This window comes from Rhinolophus hipposideros (assembly GCF_964194185.1).
Source record: "Rhinolophus hipposideros genome assembly, chromosome: 2".
In the NCBI taxonomy this organism is placed as follows: domain Eukaryota; kingdom Metazoa; phylum Chordata; class Mammalia; order Chiroptera; family Rhinolophidae; genus Rhinolophus; species Rhinolophus hipposideros.
Window position 1 is genome coordinate 9,385,055 of NC_138048.1, and position 14,531 is coordinate 9,399,585.

A 14,531-nucleotide genomic window follows, 5' to 3' on the forward strand; every position below is an offset into this window, starting at 1 on the left:
TTCCTTTTTACTGTTGTCATTTTATTGTATAGTATTCACCACACTTTATCATCTCGTCTGTGTTTTTTCCACTCTTTGGTTAGTGTGACTATGGTTTCTGTGATTCAGGTACAAAAATTTGTTTGCGTGCCTGATTTTCATTTCTTTTGGATATATATACAAGGTGTACAGTTGCTGGATCATATGGTAATCCTATATTTAGCTGTTTGAGGACTCGCCAGACTGTTTTCCACAGTGATCGAATCATTTTATGTTCCCACTGGCAATGTACGAGGGTTCCAGCTTCTCTGCATTGTTGTCACCAACACTGTTCTGTTTTTTTAAAAAAATTAATATTATTGCCATCATTATGGGTATAAAGTGGTATCTCACTGTGGTTTTGTTTTGGCATTCACTAATGATGTTGAGCATCTTTTCATGTGCTTGTTGGTCATTTGTACTCGTATGTCGTCTTTGGAGAAATGTCTATTCCAGTTCTTTGCACATTTTTAAATTGGCTTGTTTGCCTTGTGGGGTTGTGTTTTTATATATTCTGGATTGTAGACCCATATCAGATACATGATTTGCAAATATTTTCTCCCATTCTGTGTGTTGTCTTTTCATTTTCTTAATAATGCCTTTTGATGCATAAAAGTTTTACATTTTGATGAAGCCCAGTTTATTTTTGTTGCTCATGCTTGTGGTGTCACATGTCTAAGAATCCATTGTTGAATCCAAAGTCATGAAGATTTACCGCTGTGTTTTCTTCTAACCCCTTATCTGATGTCGTTGGTGAATCTCTTCTCCCATTTAGGTTTGTTTTGTTGATGGTTTCTTTTGCTGTGCAAAACTTCTTAATTTGATGTAGTCCCATTTGTTTATTTTTTTCTTTTGTTGCCCCTTGCCCAAGGAGACATATCCAAAAAGATATTGCTAAGACTGATGTCAAAGAATTTACTGCTAATATGTTCTTGTAGGACTCTTATGGTTTCAGGTCTTACATAAAAGCCTTTAATCCATTTTTAGTTTATTTTTTTATGTGGTGTAAGAAATTGGTCCAATTTCATTTTTTTGCTTGTGTCTGTTTAGTTTTGCCAACATCACTTATTGAAGAGACTGTCTTTATCCTATTGTATATCCTTGTTTTCTTTGTTAATTGACCACATAAGTGAGGATTTATTTTTGGCTTCTCTATTCTGTTCCATCATTCTATATATCTGTTTTTATGCCATTATGATAACTGTTTTGATTATTGTAGCTTTGTAGTAAAATTTTAAATCTGGGAGTGTGATACCTCCCATTTTGTTCTTTCTCAAGGTTTCTTTTAACTATTTGGGGTCTTTTGTGGTTCCATGTAAATTTTAGGGTAAGTTGTTCTAGTTCTGAGAATAATGCCCTTGTTATTTTATTAGGAATTGCATTGATTCTGTATATTGCATTAGGTAGTAAAGACATTTTAACAATATTACTCCTTTCAGTCCAGAAGATGGTTTGTTTTTCCATTTATTTGTATCCTCTTCAATTCCTTTTTTTAGTGTTGTATAAGTTTTCAGAATACAGGTCTTTCACCACTTGGTTAAATTTTTCCTAGGTATTTTATACTTTTTGATGGAATTGTTCTCTTAATTTCTCCTTTTGATTATCCATTATTGATGTATAGAAACACAAGAGATTTCTTTATATTGATTTTTGTGTCCTGCCACTTTACTGAATTCATTTATTAGGTATAATAGTTTTTGGTGGAGTCTTTAGAGTTTTCTATGCATAGTATCATGTCTACAAATAATGAAAGTTTTACTTCTTTTCTTCTGATTTGGATCTCTTTTATTTCTCTTTCTTGTCTGATCGCTGTGGTGAGGACTTACAATACTATGTTGAACTGAAGTGGTGATAGTGGGCAACCTTGTCTTGTTCCTGATCTCGAAGGAAAACCTTTCAGCTTTTCAGCATTGAGTATTACATCTGCTGTGGATTTGTCAATTATAGCTTTTTTTATGCTGAGGTATGTTTCTTCTATACCCCCTTTGTTGAGAGTATCATAAAAGAAGGTTGAATTTTGTCAAATGCTTTTTCTGCATCTATTGAGATGATTCTATGGTTTGTATTCTTTATTTTGTTAATGTGATATATCATGTTGATTTTATGGATGTTTGAATTATCCTTGCAATCCTGGGGTAAGTCTCACTTGGTCGTGGTGTATAATTCTTTTAATGTGTTATTGAGTCCAGTTTGTTAATGTTTTGTTGAGATTTTTTGCATCTATGTTCATCAAGGATATTGGCCTGTAATTTTATTTATTTATTTATTTTGGTAATGTCTTTGGTTTTGGTATTAGGGTAATGATGACTTAATAAAATGAGTTTGGAAGCATTCCTTCATTTTGAAATAGTTTAAGGAGGATAGGTATTAATTTTTCTTTAGATGTTTGGTAGAATTCACCTATGAAGCCATGTGGTCCAGGACTTTTTTATTTGTTGGGAATTTTTGATTACTGCTTTTATTTTATTGGTCGTAATTGGTATATTTAGATTTTCAGTTTTTCTTGGTTCAGTGTTGGAAGATTATATGCTTCTAGAAGTTTATTCATTTCTTCTAGATGGTCAAATTTTTTGGCATATAATTGTAGTGTTAACGATTCTTTATATTTGTGTGGTGTTGGTTGTAACTTCTATTTCATTTATGATTTTATTTGGGCTCCTTTTTTCTTGATGAGCTTGCTAAAGGTTTGTCAATTTTGTTTATTTTCAAAGAACCAGCTCTTAGTTTCATTGATCTTTTCTATTGTTTTTTAAAATTTCTATTTAGTTTATTTCTGCTCTGATCTTAATTATTTCCTTGTTTCTTTGTTGTTATTGTTTTTTTGTTGTCCTTATTTTTCTAATTCAGTTAGGAGTAGAGTTAGATTGTTTATTTGGGATTTTTCTTGCTTTTTGAGGCAGGCCCATGTAGCTATAAACTTTCCTCTTAGAACTGCTTTTGCTGCATCCTAGATGTTTTGAAATTGTGTTTTCATATTTGTCTGAAGGTAGTTTTTGATTTTGTTTGATTTCCTCTTTGATCTATTGGTTGTTCAGTAACATGTTGTTTAGTGTACACACACACACACACACACACACACATTATCCCCCCCACTCCCACCCCCAGTTTTCTTCCTGCAGTTGACTTCTAGTTTCATTCCATTGTAGTCAGGAAAGATTCTTGATATAGTTTCAGTCTTCTTGAATTTATTGAGGTTCATATTGTGGCCTCTTCTGTAACCTATTCTGGAGAATGTTTCGTGTGTACTGAAAAAAAATGTGTATTCTGCAGTTTTTGGATGAAATATTCTATAAATATTTATTAAGTAAATCTCATCTAATGTGCCATTTATGGCCATTATTTCCTTATTAATTTTCTGTCTGGATGATCTATTCACTGGTGTGAGTGGGATATTAAAACCCATTCTATCAAATGTATGGTGATGGAAAGAGAACTGACTCTGGGTGGGGAACACACAATGTGATATATAGATGATGTATTACAGAATTGTACACCTGAAATCTATGTAACTTTACTAACAATTGTCACCCCAATGAACTTTAATTAAAAAAACAAACCTATTCTATTATTGTATTATTATGGATTTCTTCTTTTATGCTGATTAATATTTGCTTTATATATTTACGTGCTCCTATGTTGGTTGCATTGATATTTATGATTGTTCTATCCTCTTCTTGGATTGACCCTTTTCTAATTATGTAATGTTCTTCTTTTTTTTTTTACATTTTTTTAAATGTTTATTTTGTGTGAGTATTGCTGCCCTTGCTTTCTTTTTGTTTCTGTTTTCATGGAATATCTTTTCCCATCCCTTCACTTTCGGCATGTATGTGTTTTTCAATTTGAAGTGGGTCTCTTGTAAGTGGCATATAGATGGGCCATGTTTTTATTCCAGTCAGTCACCCTATGTCTTTTTATTGGAGCATTTAATCCATTTACATCTAAAGTAATTATTGGTAAGTGTGTATTTGGTGCCATTTTATTAATTTCTTTTTGGTTGTTTTTATAGTTCTCCTCATTTCTTTTCTTCTCTTGTTCTCTTCCCTTGTGGTTTGCTGGTTTTCTTTAGTGTTTTGTTTGGGTTCCTTTCTCTTTATTCTTTGTACATCTCTTGTAGGTTTTTGGGTTGTGGTTACCATGTGGTTTATGTATATCATTCTGTAATTATAGCAGTCTATTTTAAGCTGATAGGTATTTAAGTTAGAATATATTCTAAAAGGACTACATTTTTACTCCCCCCCTCTACATTTTATATTTTTGATGCCTTATTTTACCTCTTTTAGTGTTCTGTATCTCCTAATTACTTATTGTACTTTGAGTTGAGTTTGGTACTTTTTCCTTTTAACTTTTGTTATATCTTTCAAAATGTCTGATTCGTTGTATTTATTTTTTCTTTCTCATATTTTCTTACTTCTGGTTGTGGCCTTTACTTTTCTGCTTAAAGAAGTTCCTTTAACATTTCTTATAAAGCTGGTTTAATGGTTTAATAGTTTTTGCTTGTTTGGGAAACTCTTTATCCTTCAATTTTGAATAATAACCTTGCTGAGTAAATTATTCTAAGTTGTAGGTTTCTTTCCTTCAGCACTTTACAGATGTCCTGCCATTCCCTTCTGGCCTGTAAAGTTGTGGCTGAAAAATCAGCTTATAGCCTTATGGGGCATCCTTTGTATAGAATTGTTTGTTTTCCTCTTCTTTCAAGATTGTTGTTTTCATGGTAGCAGCATGGTTTATTAAGCTGTGTGTTAGTACAAGCATTGGGGCTTGCCCCTCGTACTCTGGTTGTATAAAGCCTGGACATTCTGCCAGTTCTTTTCGAGCAATGACACAGGATATTGAGAGCTAAGTAGATGTTGTACACAAGCTCATCATTTATCATCTTCATGTGGCAGCTGCCGCTGCCAGACATGGGGCCTTCTTCTGGGACTTGACTACGGATTTCATTTCATCGGCTTTGGCCACCATGTTCTCATTGTGGGTCAGCAAGGAAGGGAACTTGCCGGCCTTATTCAGGCCTGGGACCGGAATGCGTGGGATCTGCTTGATCGGAGACTCTGAAGCCAAAAAGGCATCACACTTCTTGGCCAGCTTCTTGACCGGCTTCTCATTCTTGTTGAGTTTTTTCAGGGCCTCGATGTCCATGTGGGGAATATATACGGCCTTAGCCTCATCACAGTGCTGCTGGTCCCCAGAACATAGACGGAAAACTGGGGGTGGAGAGTGAATCTAAGCCTGGTGGTGCCTGAGAAGCATCTGTCCTTCCTAGTTCTTCACGCTGATCTGCAGCTCCATTGTCTCCAAAAACTGGTGCTTTGCACTGGTTTTCATGCAGGACTTCCACACTGCCTTGTGGAAGGGATCACGGGAGACTTTGCCGCTCACGAGGCCTTGTGCCGCAAAACCCAGAAAAGAAGTAAGATTGTTCTTTAACTTTTGCCATTTGAATTACAAATGGTGTGGGTCTTGTTGGGTTCGCCTTGTTTGGATGCTTCATGGACCTGGATGTCTGTTTTCTGTCCCAGGTTAGAAATGTTTTCAGTCATTATTTCTTTAAATAAAGTTTCTGTTCCTTTCACTCTTTCTTCTCCTTTAGGGTCTATAATGTGAATATTTGTATGTTTGATGTTATCCCAGAAATCCCTTAATCTATTCTCATGTTTTTGAAATTCTTTTTTGCTGTTCTGATTGGTTGATTTTTACTAGTCTGCGAAAATTTGTCTTCCAGACTAGTCTTCTTCTTTATTAGCTAATCTGATGAGCTAATGTATTTTTTATTGCAGTTATTGTATTCAGCTCTGCTTGGTTCTTTATTGTACTTTCTAACTGTTGAAATTGTCCCAAAGTTTCTCTATTCCACTCTCAAGTTTGGTGAGCATTCTTATGACTATTTCTTTTTTTTTTCTTTTCTTTTTTTAATTTATTGGAGTGACAATTGTTAGGGAAATTACATAGATTTCAGGTGTACAATTCTGTATGACTATTTCTTTGAATTCTTTATATTTCTGCTTCCTTAGGGTTTTTCCTGGGGATGTTTCTTGTTTCCTCATTTAAAAGATATTCTGTTTTCATTTTTTTTTAACTTTCCATGTTTACTTATATGGAACATTTTAGAACATTTTATTTTATGTGAGTAAAACAAAATAGCTCTCTCTCCCAGTCTTGAAAACAATGGCCTTGTGTGGAAGTGGCCTTGGTGTGGGCTGAGTGTGCTGGGTGCATTTGGCAGGGAGTTGGAGCTGAAGGTGCCTCTGCTGCCTGGGGTTGGAGTGGCCTGGGCGGGAGGCCAGGTACATGGATAGAGCTCTGTTGATCCTGTTGCTCCCTTTGTTTAGGGCCATAACTGGCTTGGCAATGTCTCCAGGACTGCTCTGCTGGGCCCTTGCAGGTGGGCCAGAGCACCTGGGTAAAGTTCCCGCCTCCCCTGTGGGGGTGGAGGGGGACATAGGTCATGGTTCTCACTGGCACCTGTATGCCCAGCAATCCCTGCTGTTCTCGGAGAGCTCCCGCGCTCCCCTCCCCGCCTTCTTTATACCGTCTCTCTTGTTTGTTTTATAGAGAGCGATCTTGTGTAGAAGTGACCTGTGTGGGTTGTGTTGTATGTGCTGGGTAGTTCTGATAGTTTGGGTGAAGCTGGGCAGTGGCCTATGTCCCTGGGGCACTGGCTTGCTTGGCTGGAGTGCCTGTGGGCATGGAGGCCGGGGTGTGGTGACGCCCTGTTGCGTCTTCTTGCTCCTTTTGTTTGCAGTGGCGGGGAATGCCCTGTGGTGACCTTGCAGGTCGGCAGAGCACCCTCACAGAGCTTCCCCTCGCCCTGTGGAAGTGGAGCGGGATGTAAACAGTGGTATTCACCGGCATCCTCAGTCTGGAGAGTTCCCGCAGCTCACTGAGAACGCCCCAGTTTCCCAGCCTTCTCTGTTACCTTCTCTCGGTTGTCGAGAAACAGTTCATTCGTACTTCAGTTGTCCCAGAGGAGTAATTGCTCTCTCTACGCGTGTATTTCAGTGTGCTCACGGTGGCGGTGAGCTCAACAGCCTCCTGCTGCCACCGTCTTGGACATCCATGATTCAATTTATTCCTGGGTATTTTGTTTTGGATACCTAAACGTAAATATAATTGTTTTTTAAGTTTCATTTTTGGATTGTTCATTGCTGATGTATAGAAACAACTGGTTTTTGTGTATAGCATTAATTGCTTTTAGCAGTCTAGGTAAATAAGAAAGTGAAACACTAAAGAATCTTGATTTCGATGATGTGTGATTATTATGGATGTGAATAATATGGGGTGTCCTTTTAGCATGGTGTTAAATGATTATTTAATTATACTTACGCTATTGTATTCCAGGTAACATATTACATGTACTTGGCTATTAAAATAGAAGATATAACATTTTATTTTCTTTAAGCTTAGAGAAAAGTATGAATATAATAATTCATTTTAAACGTTATTATTATTACTGACTTAATTCTGATGTTACAGTGAAAGCCTTAGAGATAAACCATATTTATCTCCAAATCTGGTTTAGAGATCCATGGATGATAAAAATAAGATTGGAATGGAAGAGGATTTGAATATATAAATTATCATTAATATACTTTAGTTTACTTTTCTTAGTTTTCCTTGAAAGAAGTTTTTAAATTTAGCCTTAAAATTTCATTATGAATAGACATGTGAACAATTTCAATCAGTAATTAAAGAAATGCAAATTTATACAATAACTGAATACCCTAGAAAGGCTGGCATTTCATGACACAGACCGGTATTTGAATCCTGGATCGACTATTTAAGAGGTGTCATTGGGCAAGTTACTTAAAAAATAAGAGCGGATATTTATAAAGTGCTTGATATAAGGACTTGATACAGGCACTATTATATGTTATTAATGTAACTCTCAGTTTCCTATCTTTGTGGAAAAATAGTAGAACCTACCTCTGTTAATAGTGTTGTGAGGATTAAAGGAAGTAATGCATGTTCAGTACTTTGCCAGAGTATAGTAAGCATTCAAGAAACATTAGCTGGTTTTATCATTTGTAACTTCACCTAACACCAACAATGATGAGAAAAGGATAATCAATGCAATGAAATGCACATTTATATGGAAACACAAAGAGGAACATATTTTCTAGACAGCATTTTGGCAATGTGTATAAAGTTTAAAAATGTTTCTTTGGCATTGTGATTTCACATCTAAGAATCAATCCTAAGAAAATAATGAGAGATGTGGAGATTTATATTTATCATAGAATTATTTGTTATTTATTACGGAATTTGTAGTTGGGTTCAATTTAATATTGAACAGTAGGGGAATAGACAAAGACGTGATTTAGCCATATAATGTAACGTTAAGCAGCTGTTAACAGAATGCTTATGAAGAGTTTTAATAACAAGGGAAAATGATACAGCTTTAAGTAAAGCATGCAAATCATAATACAGTGTGGTACAAATGAGATAAAATATGCATGGGATGAAGACTCACTCGTGGTTGGATCAGAGAATGAGAAGCACTGTGAGTGAAATGAATGACATAGGATATGAGATTAGACTTCAAGAAATTCTGACAGCTAGTTAAGAAGTATACTACAAGCTGTTGCCTTTGTGCCTTGTATGGTAGGTGAGGGGGGCCATTATAGGTCATCTGGTGGCAGTGCAGAAGGAGAGCTGAAAGTGAGGCTGGGAGAGCAAGGTTAATTAGAACCTATGAGAACAAACTATATAACACACGAGGACAAATACTCATGTTACCTGTAAATGTTAACATTATGGGTAATCAATATTTCATCTATACCTTCCAATGAGCTTTATTTTTAGTATTAGAAGAAAAGTCATAAACCTTTTTAGATATCAACATAATGAATAATGTCTGAAGATTAGAGGCTAATTACAGTGGCATTAACTTTAGTCAGTAAATGATGGAGCCAGGATTAGACCTTTGATCTCTTATATTACAGTTCTCATTATAGTCTTTGCCATTACACTTGAAAAACTAAATTCAGTTTGTCAGGTTCTGAGAGAAATCACAGTGATTTTTATAGCTGGTAAATTTTCAGTTATCTCCACTAGTAATGTTTAGACAAGCCCCAACTAATTTATTTTGAATTTTGGAAGACATTCTATTATTAAAATAAAATAATGTTTTTTATTTTGATGGAATCACAAAGTACCAGAAAAGTTGTAAGATCAGTCCAGAGACCTTCCCCCCATGCACACCTTAATCATTTGATAGTAAGTTGACCTGATGCTCTATATTCACCAAATACTTGAGTGTAAGATTCCTACAAACAAGGATATTTTCCTTGGAGAAATGGCTCATTTCAGGGCTGGGTCCGGAAAAAGTACAGGATGGGACTGGAAAATCTTGTGCCGGAAAACAATAAGTGTTTCAGAATGATGGGAACTTGTCAAAAACACACAGGGGCCTTTTGAATGGGCCTCCTCTGGCCAAACTGGGAACAATTGGGCATCCAAATAATAACTACTATATTATAAAACATTGAATAAAACAGCAATCGATACCGTATAAATGAATGAATTGAAATTTTGATGAGAAATGGGATACTTACTATAGTAGACAGAATAATGACCCCCGTTTCCCTGAAAAGATGTCCATATTTTAATACCTGGAACCTGTGACTATGTTACCTAATGTGGCAAAAGGAACTTTGCAAGTGGTTAAGGACTTTTGGGTAAGAAGATTATTCTGGATTATCTGGTAGGCCCAGTTTAATAAGTGTCCTTAAAAGTAGAAGGAAGAGGCAGAAGAGGAGTTTGGAATAATGTGATGTGAAAAAGAATCCACCCGCCATCACTGGCTTTGAAGATGGAGAAAGGGGTCACAAGCCAAAGAATGTGGGCAGCCTCTAGAAGCTAATATACATAACAATCAATTATTGTACAATTTAAAACATTTTTATTTTAAAACACACATGGATAATATCCAAGACTAAAATAAGAAATTAGTGTGACTTAAAAATAAATGATACTTCAAAGAGACAGTGGGCGCCTTTTTGAGATATTGGATCTTGATAACACAGTAATGGCCAAATATTATTCACTTACCTCTTTTCCCTGTTGTTAAGTGAGAAAAGCACTGCCTTATTTAAATACTGTTAAAAAAAAATAACTGTCAGTTATCAATTAATTTTCTTTCTGCTCCAAGTTCACCCTTCAATACCTGTTCTGCATAATGTACTGGACTCTTAAGGATTTTTCCTTTACCAAGAGGCATGTTACGCATATCAGATATTAGAGGGGGAAAGTTCTAGAGGGAACTTACGAGAAGAAGGAGTTTTTTCCTTCTTAGTTCCCATGAGCTGTTTTCTTTTTCCTTGCTCCCGCTGCGTGGTCTGTCAGCAGTACATGTGGGAGGGGATATCTGGTGGTTCTCTGCCTCAGCCATGGACCTAGAAAACACGGGGCTTCAGTGATCTTGTAGCCCCAGTGTAGACTGGTGACCACCTTGCCATAGGCCTTCTGAAATGGACGCTGCCCACCTTAGCCTCATGCCTGCAGTGTCTGGATTACGTCTGCGTGCCTGCTTGCCTGCCTTGGCTTGCCTACACCCCTGCAGGGGAATAGAACTGCAGGGGAATAGTTCCCTGCAGTTCTCTTGACATGGATATTGTGCATTGCAGGCATTGTACCTGCAGCAGTGTCCTGACTGCCCACCAGCCTCCCCTTGCCTGTACTCCAGAGGATTGTTTTCTACTTGCCTGGTAAAATTGCACCAGCTCTGCTTTTGGACAACCCAGTGAGATTCTTTGTTATCTCGTATGCTTCACCCATACCTCCACCAATCAGAAACCCCAGCCTTCCAGGGGACCCTTTTTCTAGGTTTATCCCTTTTGGGTATTTTTCCTCAGGTTATTTTTTTTTCATCATAGTTTATTATTTTTCTTTACCAAATTAAAAACAGCTTTATTGACTTATAATTGACATATATTAAAGTACGTATTTAACGTGTGTGTTTGCAAAGCTTTGCGATATTTAGATATTTGAGTTATAACTGTGAAACCATCACCGTAATGAAGTTAATGGCCATAACCATCACTCCCAGAGTTTCCTCATGACCCTTTGGCATCCCTCTTTCCTGACCCTTACTATCCTGTTATGTCTTTATAGTTACTACTGTGTTTCCCTGAAAATAAGACCTAGCCGGACAGTCAACTCTAATGTATCTTCTGGAGCAAAAATTAATATAAGACCCGGTCTTATGTAAGACCCGGTTATACATAAGACTGGGTCTTACATTATATTATTATGTTACATTACATTACATTACATTATATTAGATCTCGTCTTATATTACAATAAAATAGGACCAGGTCTTATATTAATTTTTGCTCCAAAAGATGCATTAGAGCTGATTGTCTGGCTAGGTCTTATTTACGGGGAAACACGGTATCCTATCATAATTTAACAATTATTTATGTCAAACACTCTCTGTTTAATTTACTGTGTAGTTTCTGTCTGTTGATTGAACTCTTACTGATTTGGTGCCTAGAGGGGTTCTAGGTGTTTGAGGTGTTGGTATTAGTTAGGTCATGCCTTTGGGCCTGAGCACAGTGCTGACTGATCTCCTAGCCAGTGGACAAGGAATGCTAGTAATCCATGGCATCACAGTTCCCCAAGCTGTCATCTGTGATTGGTTGTGATGTATAGTCACGTACTGCATAAAGATGTTTTGGTCAATGACAGACCACATATATGACAGTAGTTCCGTAAGATTACAATGGAGCTGAAAAATTTCTGTTGCCTAGTGATGTTGTAGTATGTCGCATTACTCATGCGTTTGTGGTGATGCTTGTGTCAACAGCTCCACTATGGTGTCAGTAGTATAGCACGTAAAACTGTGTACAGAATGTTTGATAATTATGGCTACCAATTGATATTAATAATTAATAATTGATAACGACTATGTTACTGGTTTATGTATTTATTATACTATTTTTAAAATTGTTTTAGAGTGTACTCTTTCTACTTATAAAAACAAGTTTGCTGTAAAACAGTATGTTATGTTATGCTGGTAGCAGCCTCAGACATCTCCTGTTTACCCCATCTCTTGGTGGCAGCATTTTATCTTGTGCTTTATTTAATCTCATAGTATCCGTTAAGCATATAAAATACACTGCTAATGTTGCGAGTAAGAAGCCATGTTGACTGATTGACCTGGAAATGAAATTAGAAGTGATTAAGGACTACAAAAGTGGAAAATTAGTGATGGTTCTTGTTCTCCACTCAGGTCCCTTAAAAAGTAAGAAAACATGGACCCCCAACACCAAAAGGTTGTCATAAACAGAGAGTAATGTTCATGGGGCATTATCTGCTTCAAGCAAATCACCAGGGATATATTTCTAAAAAAGAGTGACACCTCCTCAAGAAAAGCTTCAGGCAGGTGCTTCAGGAGGCATTCCAGAAGAAGACATTGTTACCATAGGAGATGGCAACTCCATGCATGTTATTGCCCCTGAAGACCTTCCAGTGGGACAGGATGTGGAGGTGGGAGACAGTGATATTAATGATCCTGACCCTGTGTAGGCATAGGCTAGTGTGTGTGTGTGTGTGTGTGTGTGTGTGTGTGTCTTAGTTTTTAACAAAAATGTTTAAAACATTAAAAAAGATTTTAAAATAGAAAAAAGCTTATAGAATAAGATATAAAGAAAGGATATTTTTGTATGATTGTGTAATGTGTTTGTGTCTTAAGCTAAGTCTTATTATAGAAGAGTTGAGCTGAGAAACATGGCTGCATGAGGGGTTTCCCCTTGAAGTCACCACAAATTGAACAGCTATAATTCAGAAGACTCCCTTCACAACACACAAACAGGTCTGAGAGATCTGCACATCGAAACATCTGAAGGTGGGTGAATCAGGGCAAATAGGAGGAGGGAAGGGAAAAGAGCAGAGACAGCTGCTGTGGATGCAGCCTGGAGCTCACTGTGGGTCCCAGGAAAGGGGAGGATTGAGGCTGCAGATGCACTTTCTGTGGCCTGGAGCATTCCTGTTTGAGTGATCAGCGTATAATATGGCTGAACTCAGCGATTGGGGCAGAGACTGAATACAGAAGTGCCACAGCTGTGGTCTAACAGCCCTCACTGCCAGGCAGAAAACAAGGCCACAGAGCCTGGCTGCCTCCCTCCTAGAGCTTGCCTCCCTGCACTCTCCCAGGAGAGCTAACAGCAGGCCCCAGAAAAAAAACTGTAGCAGTGAATGGCGGGTTAAAGAGCAGATTATTTACAGCACTGGGAACTGGAGAGAAAGTTCCTGAGTGGCAGACACATACTGTGGCTAATCCCAGGACAAGGGAGCACATACAGGGGTGAAGCAACTATGGTCAGGTAGTCACCATTACTCAGAGCAGAACAAAGCCATAAACACACCAGCAGACTCTCCCAGCCCACCCCATCCCGATCCTTCACAGCTGATCCCAGCAGGGGCACGAGAGACAGTTCAGGCAGCACAGCACTGTGTCTGTCTGGAGGGGCAACACAGGTATTTCAGGGGCTCAGAACCTCATTACCCACCAAATTCTCCTACGGGGGTGGTACCTTGAGACCAAGGCAGTCTGGTCACAGAGGAGATGCCTACCTCCCCAGGGAATCTTCCACTGCGAGAATCTGGAATAGTGCAAGAGGAAATAAAATGCTCAAGCGTTACCTACTGGAAAACAAAAGAAAGACTTCTTCATATAAACCTGCTGCAGAACTCATTCCCATAAATGCCTAGGAGGAGAAATAATCTGTCAGTTGCACTGAACCACCAAGGTGATAAGGCAGCTCAGAGAATGAAAAAAATCTCCAGAAAATAAGCTTAAAGAAATGGAAATACATGATTTAAATGACAGAGAATTCAAGATTGCAGTTCTGAAAAAAACTTAGTGAGTTGCAAGGAAAATCAAATAGGCAATTTAATGAACTCAGAAATAAAATTAATGAACAAAATGAACACCAAAGAGATTGACATTTTAAAAAAGAACCAAATAAAAATCTGGAGCTGAAGAACTCAATAAAAGAGATGAAGAATGAAATAGTGAGCTTAGGAAATAGAGCTGACAAGTTGGAAGAATGAATTAGTGATATTGAAGATAGAAATCTGGAAATAACTTAGATGGAAGAAGAGAGATTTGAGAGTTAAAAGAAATGTAAGAACTCTACAAGAATTACCGTGTTTCCCCGAAAATAAGACCTAGATGGATAATCAGCTCTAATGCATGTTTTAGACCTAGCTGGAGAATCAGCTCTAAGGCATGTTTTGGAGCAAAAATTAATATAAGACCTGGTATATCCCATCCCATCCCATCCCATCCCATCCCATCCCATCCCATCCCATCCCATCCAATATCCTATATCTCATCCCATATCCCATATCCCATCCCATATCCCATATCCCATCCCATATCCCATATCCCATCCCATATCCCATATCCCATCCCATACCCCATATCCCATCCCATACCCCATATCCCATCCCATACCCCATACCCCATCCCATACCCCATCCCCCATCCCCCATCCCATACCCCATACCCC

The 14,531-nt window shown here is 37.6% G+C and overlaps 1 protein-coding gene and 1 pseudogene across 7 annotated transcripts in view; one reads left to right on the plus strand and one right to left on the minus strand.

The window, feature by feature from the left end:
* The window catches only part of RNF13 (ring finger protein 13), a 124,525-nt gene that overhangs the window by 6,075 nt on the left and 103,919 nt on the right, over positions 1-14,531 (plus strand). The gene's annotated exons all lie outside the window — the stretch shown is intronic.
* On the minus strand, positions 4,758-5,154 carry LOC308508501 (large ribosomal subunit protein uL1-like; annotated as a pseudogene). The gene has a single exon. The product of its transcript is annotated as a large ribosomal subunit protein uL1-like (transcript).